Raw genomic sequence first — 11,101 nt, forward strand, 5'->3', positions numbered from 1 at the left:
AATACAACCCGACAAACTGTTAACCCAGACTTGCCCTAGACTCGTGTTGACCCGCCTACACCTGGCACATTATGGGTCCGCCTAACCAAGCTCAGTCCGGCCCGAATGTGTGACCGTCCATATAGTTAGGGGTGTTCATTGGTCCGAGACCGGACCAAACTCTTTGGATCGAAGACCAAATAAGGGTTAAAAGGCGGACCGAAGACCGGACCATATTAATATTGGTCCGGTCCGGTTTGGACCAGAAAAACGCGTGGACCCGACCGGACCGGGCCGAATGGACCAAATATGATTGTCATGTACATGTCTAGCATATAAAATTAGAACTTGAAAAGTTCGTAACGATCAAAATAAACAACATTTTATTTTTACTAGATTTAAGTACATAATTACATATCTTATAATACGTGTAAACAAAGTTAGAAAATAAAATCAATAAAATTCCAATTTTAAAGATTCTTTTCTTATATAAGTTCGGTCCATGGTCCATTCGGGTTGATCCAGGACCGAACCGAAGACCAAAATAGAGTAAATAGGTGGACCGTGAACTGGACCAAATAAAATTCGATCCGGTCTGATCCGGACCAAATGATCCGATCCGATTTGGTCTTTGGTCCGGACCACTAAGTGAACAGCCCTAGTGGTAGTATCTATATCTATATATAAGTATAATAGAAGAACCACTAAACATTCTTCTGTCCACGTGTCAGCACCACAGCAAAAAATTTCCCGCTCAACATTTTGCCTAATACCGAGCTATCTTCTCTCTCCCACACATTGTATTGTATTAACCCTAATTGTTCTATTGTCGCTGCTCTCTTCTCTCTCACTCATGGTTCCTTCTCCTTCCCTTCATATTCTGGAATCCTCCCCTACACACCGAAAAACTCTCCATATCCGGATCCATTATACTCCGTATTGATTAAATGAGACATGATGTACAACGGTGCTATTGATTACAAAAACAGAATCACAGAGGTGCGTAGTTCTGTAAGTTTCAGTTTAATAATTTTTGTTAATTACTAATTATCAATTTGTTTATACATTTGTTTATGGTCATATAAGTTGGTATGTAGTTTTATGTTTTGTTCTTCCATATATGATACACCCCACCACGGCATGTTTCATACAGTTGAATAAAAGATGCATATAGATAAACAATTGGATACTACTCTGTATTATTTCCATTTCCCACTTCCGTTAGAAGGTATCATATTCTTTATGATTTTTTTTCTGAAATTCATTGTTGTCTCCCACCCAACCTTTTCCTAATTTTTTTGGTTCTATCCCCTTGAGTAATTTCTCTTTGAATAAAGGTTACCGGTTTCGCTTAATTACCTTACGAATCGTGAATTGATTCGCACAAATTACAGATTCAAATATCGAATTATGCTGTTTGGTTATAGTTTTATCAAAAATATGAATCGCTTATTCGTATTACGAATTAGTGTCGTCGTATTATGAATCTGGTAGCCGTGTTGGTAACTACCACTGGATGACATTTGAGATAGTTATTACTCATTTTGTTTTAATCAATTATGTGTTGAATAGTCATGATACTAATTGAGTTAAACACAGGGAGCGTATTGTTGGTGTGTTCTTATTCTCTGTTTTACACATCTTTGGACACCAATTTACAAATGATTTATCGGTTAATTCAGAAAAATAAAAGATAGTCCTCTTTTCAAATTACATTTTGGCCTATCTTTCAATGGTTTTAAAATCGGTATATAGTATCTTTTACATTCTATTCATTTGTTTATCTATTTTATTCCTTGATAAACAAATGATTGGTACGTAGGGAGTATTTCTTTATATGGTTTGTTATACGCGAATAAGAGAATTGTGTATATTGTTGATGATAAACTGGAGTTAGAAAGATGACAGACTTCATTATAGTTATCATGGGCTTCAGAAAATTTAGCTGCATGAACTTAGAATACTTTGAAAACAGGTTAATTGTTAATTAGGTGGGGACACAATTGGAATAAGCTTCTATAGATTATGTTGATGAAAACCCACAGAGCCATAACTCCAGAAGTGATAAGCAGTAGATTAGTTAATTTGCATCTTTTTGAAAAAAATATGTTTCATGATTTTGAATCCTAATTTTCAAGTATCTATCTATATAAAAAAAAATTATTTGTTTTTCATAAAATAAGTGAATTTGACACTTGGACACTCACCCGTATGAGTCCGAGCAAGGTAGCTTAATATACACTAACATTCATTTGTCTATACTCGGCATCTCTTTGTAATAGTGTTTAATCATTCTCAGAGGAGGGTTCTGCAATGCTATCGAACACCCTGTAAGTATGGTTTTCATAGTAATTTGAGGATTGAGGAATTTTGATCGGATTAGCAATTTGTTGTTGTCAAAATAAAATAAAATAAAATATGCAATTCACATACTGTTTGATTAAATCTCTATGAGCTTTTGCTAAAAGTTTTAGCTTCTTAGTAATTTATAAATTACAAATATCATTATTCATGGTCTGATCTACATAAGAGAGCATAGGCCATTGACTCGAAATGTCGTAGGTTTCATGTGGAGACGTAAACCAATCCCATGCTCTTATTTTATGTATGTCCTTGTGTGCATTATAATTATGAGTGTGCTGGCATTTGTGTAGAGGAATTTTGGGTAAAAAACTCTTCAGTGATGTACATTATGAAGACGGAGTTGTATACAATGAGTTAAGTCGCTGAGATATATATTGAATAGAATAAATGAAGCACCATCTTTCATGGAGAAAGCAATGACGAGCCAGGACAATTTTTTATTGATGTGGAGATGTACCAAATTATTCTTAGGGGCGACCAACCAAGGAGGCTTGGACTACTCAGGGAGATATGACTACAACCAGTTGACATTCTATGTGGGATTGTGGATAAGTCCTCCCAAACGAGTTCATTGAAGTGAGGATTGATGTGTAAGTGAAGAGAGTGAAAGCTTTTTTTGTTTGACAAAAAATCCTATTTTTTATTTTAATAGAGATTTTCTCCCTATTTTTTCATTCTTGGGAAAAAATTTTGATCTCTTTCAAAGAGGGATCAATCTCAAACAAATAGAAAACACGAACACTGAAATGAGATAAGAGTATTCTTACTTAATTTCTAACCATAATGAAGTAGCAATACTTGGTTAAGAAAAAAATCTATTTAGCTCACCTGAGTCACCTTATTCCCTGTGCGTGAGAGACTATGTGGCTAAATCAGATATCCTCATACCTTTTTTTTGCTTATACTCCGTACATATTATATTAAGGAACTAATCTACTTTAATTCTAAAAATTGGGTTTGTGGCGAATAAATAAAGGGTAATGTATTAAAAGAGGTGAACGATATTAATCGTCAAGTCGGTTTCATATTAACCTATTGTCAACTCACTTGATTGTTATGAACACCTCGAATACAGTTATACAATTTCTTTGCCATTGATATCGTGTAGTTAAGAAATATTGAATATAAGTTTCACGGGCTATATGATGATACTAAAAAACGAAGGAAGTTAATTAGTTAGCTGCTTTTATATATGGTTTCCTTAAACAAGAAACAAGACTATGACTAATAAATTTTTTTTGGTCAAGTCTTATTCTTGAAATGAGAGTAATTATTAATAGAGTAATAGAAGCTAAAATAAGAAGAAATGAAAGAAGATTGGTGGTTGTGGAGGGTGGAAAGAGGTGGTGAGGGAAGAACTATTACCTCCATATGAAGGTAATGCATTACTTGAGGGGGGAGGTGGGTAATTATTACCTCCTAACGGATGAACTATTACACTATCTTCTCTCATTTCTATCTCCAACCTCCATCACTTTCCTCAATTTTTTAGTTCATTTAAGCTCTATTACTCTCTTAATAATTACCTCCATTCCAAGCGAGCCCTTAATACTAAACACTCTAATCATATTTAGTGGTTGTACTTACTAAGTGTATCTTATGGTGAGAAGAAAACTTAATGTGGGAGAGTTATAAATAAGTACTACATAATTAATTTAACATATATTTTTTTTTTACAATGCCTATATATATCCCCGTGCAACTTTGCACGGGTTTTAACCTAGTGTGAGTAGTATAATACGGAGTCGGTCCTAGTAAATTAGTAATCGCGCGGTAGATGCAAATAAATTGTCCAACAACGGCCATATTCGACTCCAACAGTCGAACATCTTCGCGCCACCGTCCTCCGCCATGCGACCAGAGCAACGCGGCCTTTCATCCGCCGTATACGCCGCCACTCCAACCGCCTACAACCACAAACGGCCATCAATGACTAACTCATCATCTCCTCCATCAAAACCCCATATTTATTCAAGGTAAATTCATAAATTTCAGCCCCAATTATACGAATTCCGAATTTTAGGGTTCTTGAGTTATCGTACTAATTATAGGGTATAATTTCGCTGCGTGTGTATAAAACTTGTTTGTGATGATTAGTTACTAGATTGGGAGCATGAGGAACACTATATTGATGTATATGGGTTGAACACTGTGTAAACTGTAAACTCGAATTTAGTGATGTTTATTTCGAAATTTTGAGCAGTAGCGGAACCAGGATTTGTAGTTAGGGGGAACGAACAAATTTTAGGGGCGAACGAGTAATACAATAAGGTAAAATCGGATTTTTACTGGAATTTTCGCTAAATATTTTCAAATTTTCATTGTCAAGTGGGGGCGAGCGTCCCTGCTATCTCCCCTTGGATCCGCCACTGGTTTTGTGATTTCTTTTGCGATATATGATTTGGCTATTTTAGATGGTGAAAAGGGATGATGCTTAATATGTTTAATGGGTAGTTTTGTGAAGGGTGTTGAAATAGTATTGTTAGTAATGATCGGCGCGTTAGCATGTTTCTGTTGTATTTAGACAAGGTTAAGTTCTGTTTTTGTTGGTTCCACATTTCAAGTGAATCATAAAAGTTGTTGGGTTGAGATTAGATAATGAAGTATTGAAGCTTGCCTAGAAGTTAAGTTAGATTCTAATTGTATGAGTAGTTATATCAAAGCAGTTGCATGGATATGAGTCGATGAGGTATTGTTTGGCTACGAGTACTTTATTTTGTCTAGAAGCTAAGTCTGTGAGTGCATGTCCTGTAGTTATGTACGAATATATGAGGATACTTTGACGCTTATTGTTAAGAATTGGTATCTGGCAATGTTTGGGAATTGGACGTGCCTTAGGCGTTTATTGATAAACTTGAGACTGATAGCTGACATGATGTTAAAACTTGACACTAATTGGGCTAAACAAAGGTTTTAGAAACTAAAAGGGTGTTAGTCGTGAGGAGTAAGCAATGTTGTATGAGTTTATGTGTTTCATGTTTGTGGAGTGAGTATGCTTAGGCTGATCAGGGCATGGTAAAAGCGTTGAGCCCTACATCGGGAGCAGGATATTGTTCACAAATCAAATACTCACCTAATACCTTCACCGTCAACCTTTTGTGGCTCTTATCGTTTGGTGCGATCGCCTAGTCACCACTCCAAGGTTGCCTCACCCAATACCTTCATCGTCACCTTCATACATTCACACCATCACCAACCACCATAGTGGTGGAGCTAAGATATGAAGCTTTGGGGGGATATGCATAGATGTAGGGACTAGGGACTACTTATGCTAACTCACAATAGATTCACTTTGGAAAAAATTCGAAATTTGAATTACAATCAAATGCTGTATTGCTTAAGGAGACAACATCCCTGACTAGCCCCTTTCTCTGCCACAGCCTTTGCATGTCCATCACATCTCTTCTCGAAACTTAGGATGTTTAAAACGCTGATTATTGATTACTGCTTGAGATCTGAAGTTTCTTGGTGTTAACACTTTTGTTTGGTGCAGCCTTGATTTATTCAGATGAAGCCAAAGTAAAAGAGCTGAGGCAATCATATGAAGGCATGAAAGCTGAAGCAGGAAAATTGGAGGTATCACCTTCATCGAAATACTTCTTAAGGTTGTTTGTTGATTGATTGTGATAGTACCACACTACCACATCTTTCCTTCGGTGAAAGTTTAAGTTCTTCATTGATCTATATGCTTTTCACCATTTTACCTTTATTTTTGGCTGGAAAGAGCATGTATTAACTAATTAAGAAAGCGTTCAAATAGGTCACAATTCAAATAAAGCATACATAACGAAGATCCCACCAGTAGCAATGTCGAAGGCACTGGTGGTTGTCAAACTAAGTAATGGTACTTTCATACAAGAAAATCTTCAATCCAGCTAGGTGGGTTAACTAGATCCTCCACCTCTCCGACTCCTAGCCTGCTTTTCTTTGCTTCCTTGGCTAGCTTGTAAGCCACTGTGTCAATACTTTGTTCTTCGAATCGAAGCTGAATCCCTGGGATAAGAACTATCAGATCCTTGCAATCACTTATTAGATTAGTAAGCAAGTATGGATTTACATGTCATCCGTTGATGAGATAAACAGCCATTGCACAGTCAGAGGTACCATTGGGTTCCGCCACCACTTAGTGCCCCAACATCTCAGCCATGAGTGGCTTGACACATTTCACTTTGGAGTAGTACAGACGTACAGTTTTCTTAAATGACAAGGATGAAATAGTTGTTTTTGCCTTGTGCATTGCTGCATTCTATCAGCATGAATGATTTTTAATAAATTGTTTTTCTTTCTAATAATAAACCTATGGCCGTATTGCAGGTACTCAAGTCCAGAAAGTTGTACTCTGTGTTGATAAGATTGAGAAACAACTAACGAGCAAGACGTATATGTGAGTATCATGAACTTTGTTACGTTTTGTTTACTAGACAATTACCTTGCTTACGTGATTCTCGTTTCCAAAAAATATAAACCTATGTTTAATAGTATGTGACCCAAGGTTAAAGGACATCTTAAGCATACTTTTTTCCGCCTAGTTTGCAATGAAAAGACTTGTAGCGTTGTAGGTTTTAGAACTTGTGACCGAGGCCAAACTGCACTTCCAAACAAGTGGCAAAGATTAGCAATTACAGGATCTCCTTATAAGTTATAACGTCTCACTGGTCCTAAACCCGAGTTCCTTTGAATAAAAATGATGGAAGGGTCAAGTGTGTGCTTGAATTCGGGGTGGTGTGAGCTTGGTTATGGGCGGCTGTTGGAAGTTATGTGGTGTTATGCTGGTTTTGGCAGAAGAGCAGTGTTGCGGGTTGTATGAGTGGCTGGCTGAGAGGATGGGGAAAGGGGTATAAGTGTAACTTTGAGAGCTAATACCGGACAAAGAAATGTATAGAATTGATCGAAATGATCTCAAAAAGAAAAATGTATATTGAATAGAATTAAGTAGAAAGAAAGAGGTATATGATTAAGATCAAAATCTGGGCAGATGGCTTGTTATTGATCAATAATTGTCTGCTTATGTTGAATATGTGTGTGTTTGTGCCGGCTCATGTTAATTAGTTAAAGATACATGTTTTACTTCATGCCAATTTTGTAATACAAAGTTGTATTTCGCATATCCACTAAATTGATAATGTGTTAAGTGTGGGACGAAGGACTCGCACTTGGGTTGATTGACTTGATTCATGATTTTCCAATAACTTCTAATACTATACAACAACATCAGAGCCTTAATCCCAAAATGATTTGGGGTCGGCTGACATGAATCATCTTTTAGAACCGTCCATGGGTGAACGCACACCTCAAAATGCGAAAATATAGAGCTGGTTGACGAATCATTTAAGAAGGTATGAATGTATGAGTGGAGTTAATTTGTGCTCGTGTCTTCTCAAGTCTGTTTGCATTCATGTAGGTCTATTTGGTGTTGGTCACTGTCACCTTCGGGTATAATTCACATGTATTACTAGCGAGATGTTTACTGTTATATGTCAATTCAGACATCAAAACTCAAGTAGAATAGATCAATTCAGATTTCTGGTTTTATTCAGGTCTTTACTCCTGAGCGGGTCGGTTTAACAGCTCTACACAGTATACAATTCTCTTCCTTGTGTCAGTATATGGTGGGTGCAGATGTACCGTAAATGTAAGGGTAAGTGAAGTCACCTAGGACTCCCTGTCAAGTTGATCCACCGAATTTGTGGTGGAACCCTGAGAGTTAGACAACCATACACTACTTGGGATTTTGGACTGCAGTATCGTACATCGGTACATAAGATGTGGTTACGATTTCTCCTGCAGTCGGCATTCTGATTGTAACTACTGATAGCTTCAATGACCCATGAGAAGGGTAATTCTGTTGGGTGTTGTTTTCCTTTGGCGACATTATACATGGTTTGATTGTAATTTGTAAGTTGGTACTACTAACTACGACGTTCTCTTAGTGCCTCGAAGTTGTCTGTCTTTGTCGAGACAAGAGGGTCGGATACATTCGGGCTTATCCCTGCATTATTATGAAAAAAATTGGTGCAAAATAGCATAATTAAAAGATGTTTTGGGATAATCCTTATTATTAGATTATTGCTACTTCATGTAATATAAGGCAACTCACTATTTACATATTTAGATACAAATTTTTAAACAACAAATCCGTGCAATTTGCACGGGTTTAAAACTAGTAATATATAATTCCAATAACTCAAATACTCTCCATCTTAATAGAAGTAGGTACTACTGATGGAGAGTAAAGGGCTTCTGCAACTTTTTTTTTTTTTTTTTTTTTTTTTTTTTTTTTTGACAAGTGTTGCAACCTTAGTGGTAAGAAGTGCATTTACCTACTGCTATTTCATACTCCCGCTATACCGCTTATTTGTTTACCTATACCATTTATGGCTGTCTTATTCATTTATTTACCTTTCTATATTTAGAATATTTTTGAAGGATAATTTGATCATTCACATTTAACGTATTCCTCACTTGTCATATAATAATAACACTCACAAATGATGCCCTCCCCTCTTCTTGGTTTTTGTGCCAAAACCAAACGTAAACAAATAACCGAGATGGAGTGAGTAATAAAAAAGACAAATTAATTATACTCCATAGTCCCTACTCCCTCCATTTCTTCACGTACTTTTCTCGCATAGGTTGAAAAGCGGGAAGAACACGGTGAAACAGTGATAAATCAGATATTCTTCTATAAGACGGAGATATCCTTTTCATTGTTAAACGAGTTAAAGTATTATCAGGAAATAACATAATTCTATCTCATCTATCTAAATAGTGTAGAGTTTAGTACTTGACCAGTTTTAGCTATAAGACGGATACCCCTAAGCTGGAAACTGAGATCAATACTCCTTAACCCCAAAGAAATTGAAATAGTTTGATGGTGTAGAAATCATTATTGCATGAAAAAGGTGTGGGAGAAATAGAGTCCAGCTGCTATGCCACATTACCACCAAGAAATGCATCTTTTTTTTGATGCATATCATTTCATACACTCCGTTTTTTTAAGATCATTGCTTTTGGTCTGAAATAAGACGGGTAACATGTCATCATTTTACAATAAAAAGTTGTTATTTTTTGATAACATGTTACCATTATTGTTCACATCATTTTCAGGGTAAAAAATGACACCTCTAGTCATAACATTTTGTGAATTAATTGGTTACATTTTCTTAAAAAATGGCAACATTTTATCCGTCTGACAAATAAGACCAAAAGTGTCGGTCTGAAATAAGAATTTGTGCATTTCATATTGTCATGGTCTGCAGTTGAGCCCACCACCCCCCAAGTAGGCCAAGTTACTGTGGTGTCCTAAGTTCACATTGTGTCTGATTTTTTTGTGATGTTATCTCTGTGGGAATCATAGATTTTAAGGACTTTGGTCCAGGATTCTTGTGTGCTTTGTGAATTGTTGATACTCTTTTGTTGCTGCTTAGTTGGGATTCAATTGGTCTTCCTTAAGATGTTGTATCTGTTGTTAGTGTAAAACGGGTCTAATACTACCTTATGTAGATAGATAAGACAAAACGTTTGTCATCCCTACGCATTCTGCTTTTTGTCTGATTACCTGTTCCTTGTTTAAAACGAATATATCCGTCTAAAACAAGAGTTTGTGTAGTTGATTAAGTTACGATCTTCAACGGATATATAAGTTTGTGGGAATCATAGATTTTAAAGGTGTTGGTCAATGTATATTGTGTGCTTTGTGAATTGCTGATACTCTTTTGTAGTGCTTAGTTGATTTGCTTAGTCTTCCTTAAAACGCCGCAGCTGTTTTAAGTGTAAACGGGTCAAATTCCAGATATTCCGGTTCTTCCGGTTCTTGTTCATCCATCTATCTACTTAACCCGATTCGTGATTAAGAGTTGCAAACAAGAGTTTGGGTAATTGATTAAGTTACAATCTTTGGTATGGGCTAAACCTCAATAAAACTATTTGTGGACCTTTATATATCAACAAGGTCTATACCTTGATAATTGCTATGGGGTAACTTGTAATGCAAAGGACAAATGGATAGGACACCTCATACTACTAATTATTACTCGTATATCTATCACTATAGTATCAATAATACTAAGTTCGAAAATTGTCTTGTACAAATTCTCATTTTTGACGAGTATATTTGTCGTAAGTTTGCGACGAGTTAAATACTATTCATGTAATAGATAAGACAAAAGCAGAGTATCTAGAAATTAGCAATATGTTTTATTTTATCTATTCATATAGATAGTATTTGACCTGTCGCAAGCTTGTGTCCGTTACAAGGGAGATTTGCTGATTTTCTTAATCGTCCGAGTTAAATTAAACTTTTTGTTTGAGATAATCTCTTGATGCGGTATTGAAATTATCTATAAGGTTAGGGTCGTACAATTGTATGAGAAGCTTGGAAAGAAAAGGTAGGTAATAATCCTCATAAGATAGTACTCCAACCAATAGATAAGACAGAATTTCAACGAAAATTGAAGCTCTTTTTGATGATACAAATCCTTGTTTAAGTCGAGTTAAATAGACAGATGAGATAAAAAGCAAATGTTTAGTAGATGATAAATTTTTATCTCATCTATTTATATGAATTAGAAGCAGCTTTATACTTAAGACGAATATAACCGTTTTATTAAGACATCGACTATATGATAAAGGCTAGCTAGGGAGCATATTAAAAAAGAGAAAAAAAGTGGCAAACCAAGAAAAGAAATTATAGTGACAAAAAAACAAGAGCCGTGAATAAGAGCATAACAGATGTCAAGTCACCATGAAAGCATAAAAA

At 35.9% G+C, this 11,101-nt stretch overlaps 2 long non-coding RNA genes across 2 annotated transcripts; both read left to right on the forward strand.

Annotated features, from left to right (window-relative positions):
- The first annotated feature begins 722 nt into the window (after nt 1–722).
- On the forward strand, nt 723–3,017 carry LOC141585981 (uncharacterized). The gene is made up of 2 exons (XR_012519453.1): nt 723–978; nt 2,634–3,017. It is a non-coding gene; the product is annotated as an uncharacterized LOC141585981 (long non-coding RNA).
- A 667-nt stretch (nt 3,018–3,684) lies between these two features.
- Nucleotides 3,685–8,276, forward strand: LOC141585980 (uncharacterized). Its single transcript, XR_012519452.1, has 4 exons — nt 3,685–4,319; nt 5,837–5,919; nt 6,658–6,727; nt 7,881–8,276. It is a non-coding gene; the product is annotated as an uncharacterized LOC141585980 (long non-coding RNA).
- The last annotated feature ends 2,825 nt before the right edge of the window (nt 8,277–11,101 follow it).

The sequence above is a fragment of the Silene latifolia genome, chromosome 6 (assembly GCF_048544455.1).
Source record: "Silene latifolia isolate original U9 population chromosome 6, ASM4854445v1, whole genome shotgun sequence".
Classification (NCBI taxonomy): Eukaryota; Viridiplantae; Streptophyta; class Magnoliopsida; order Caryophyllales; family Caryophyllaceae; genus Silene; species Silene latifolia.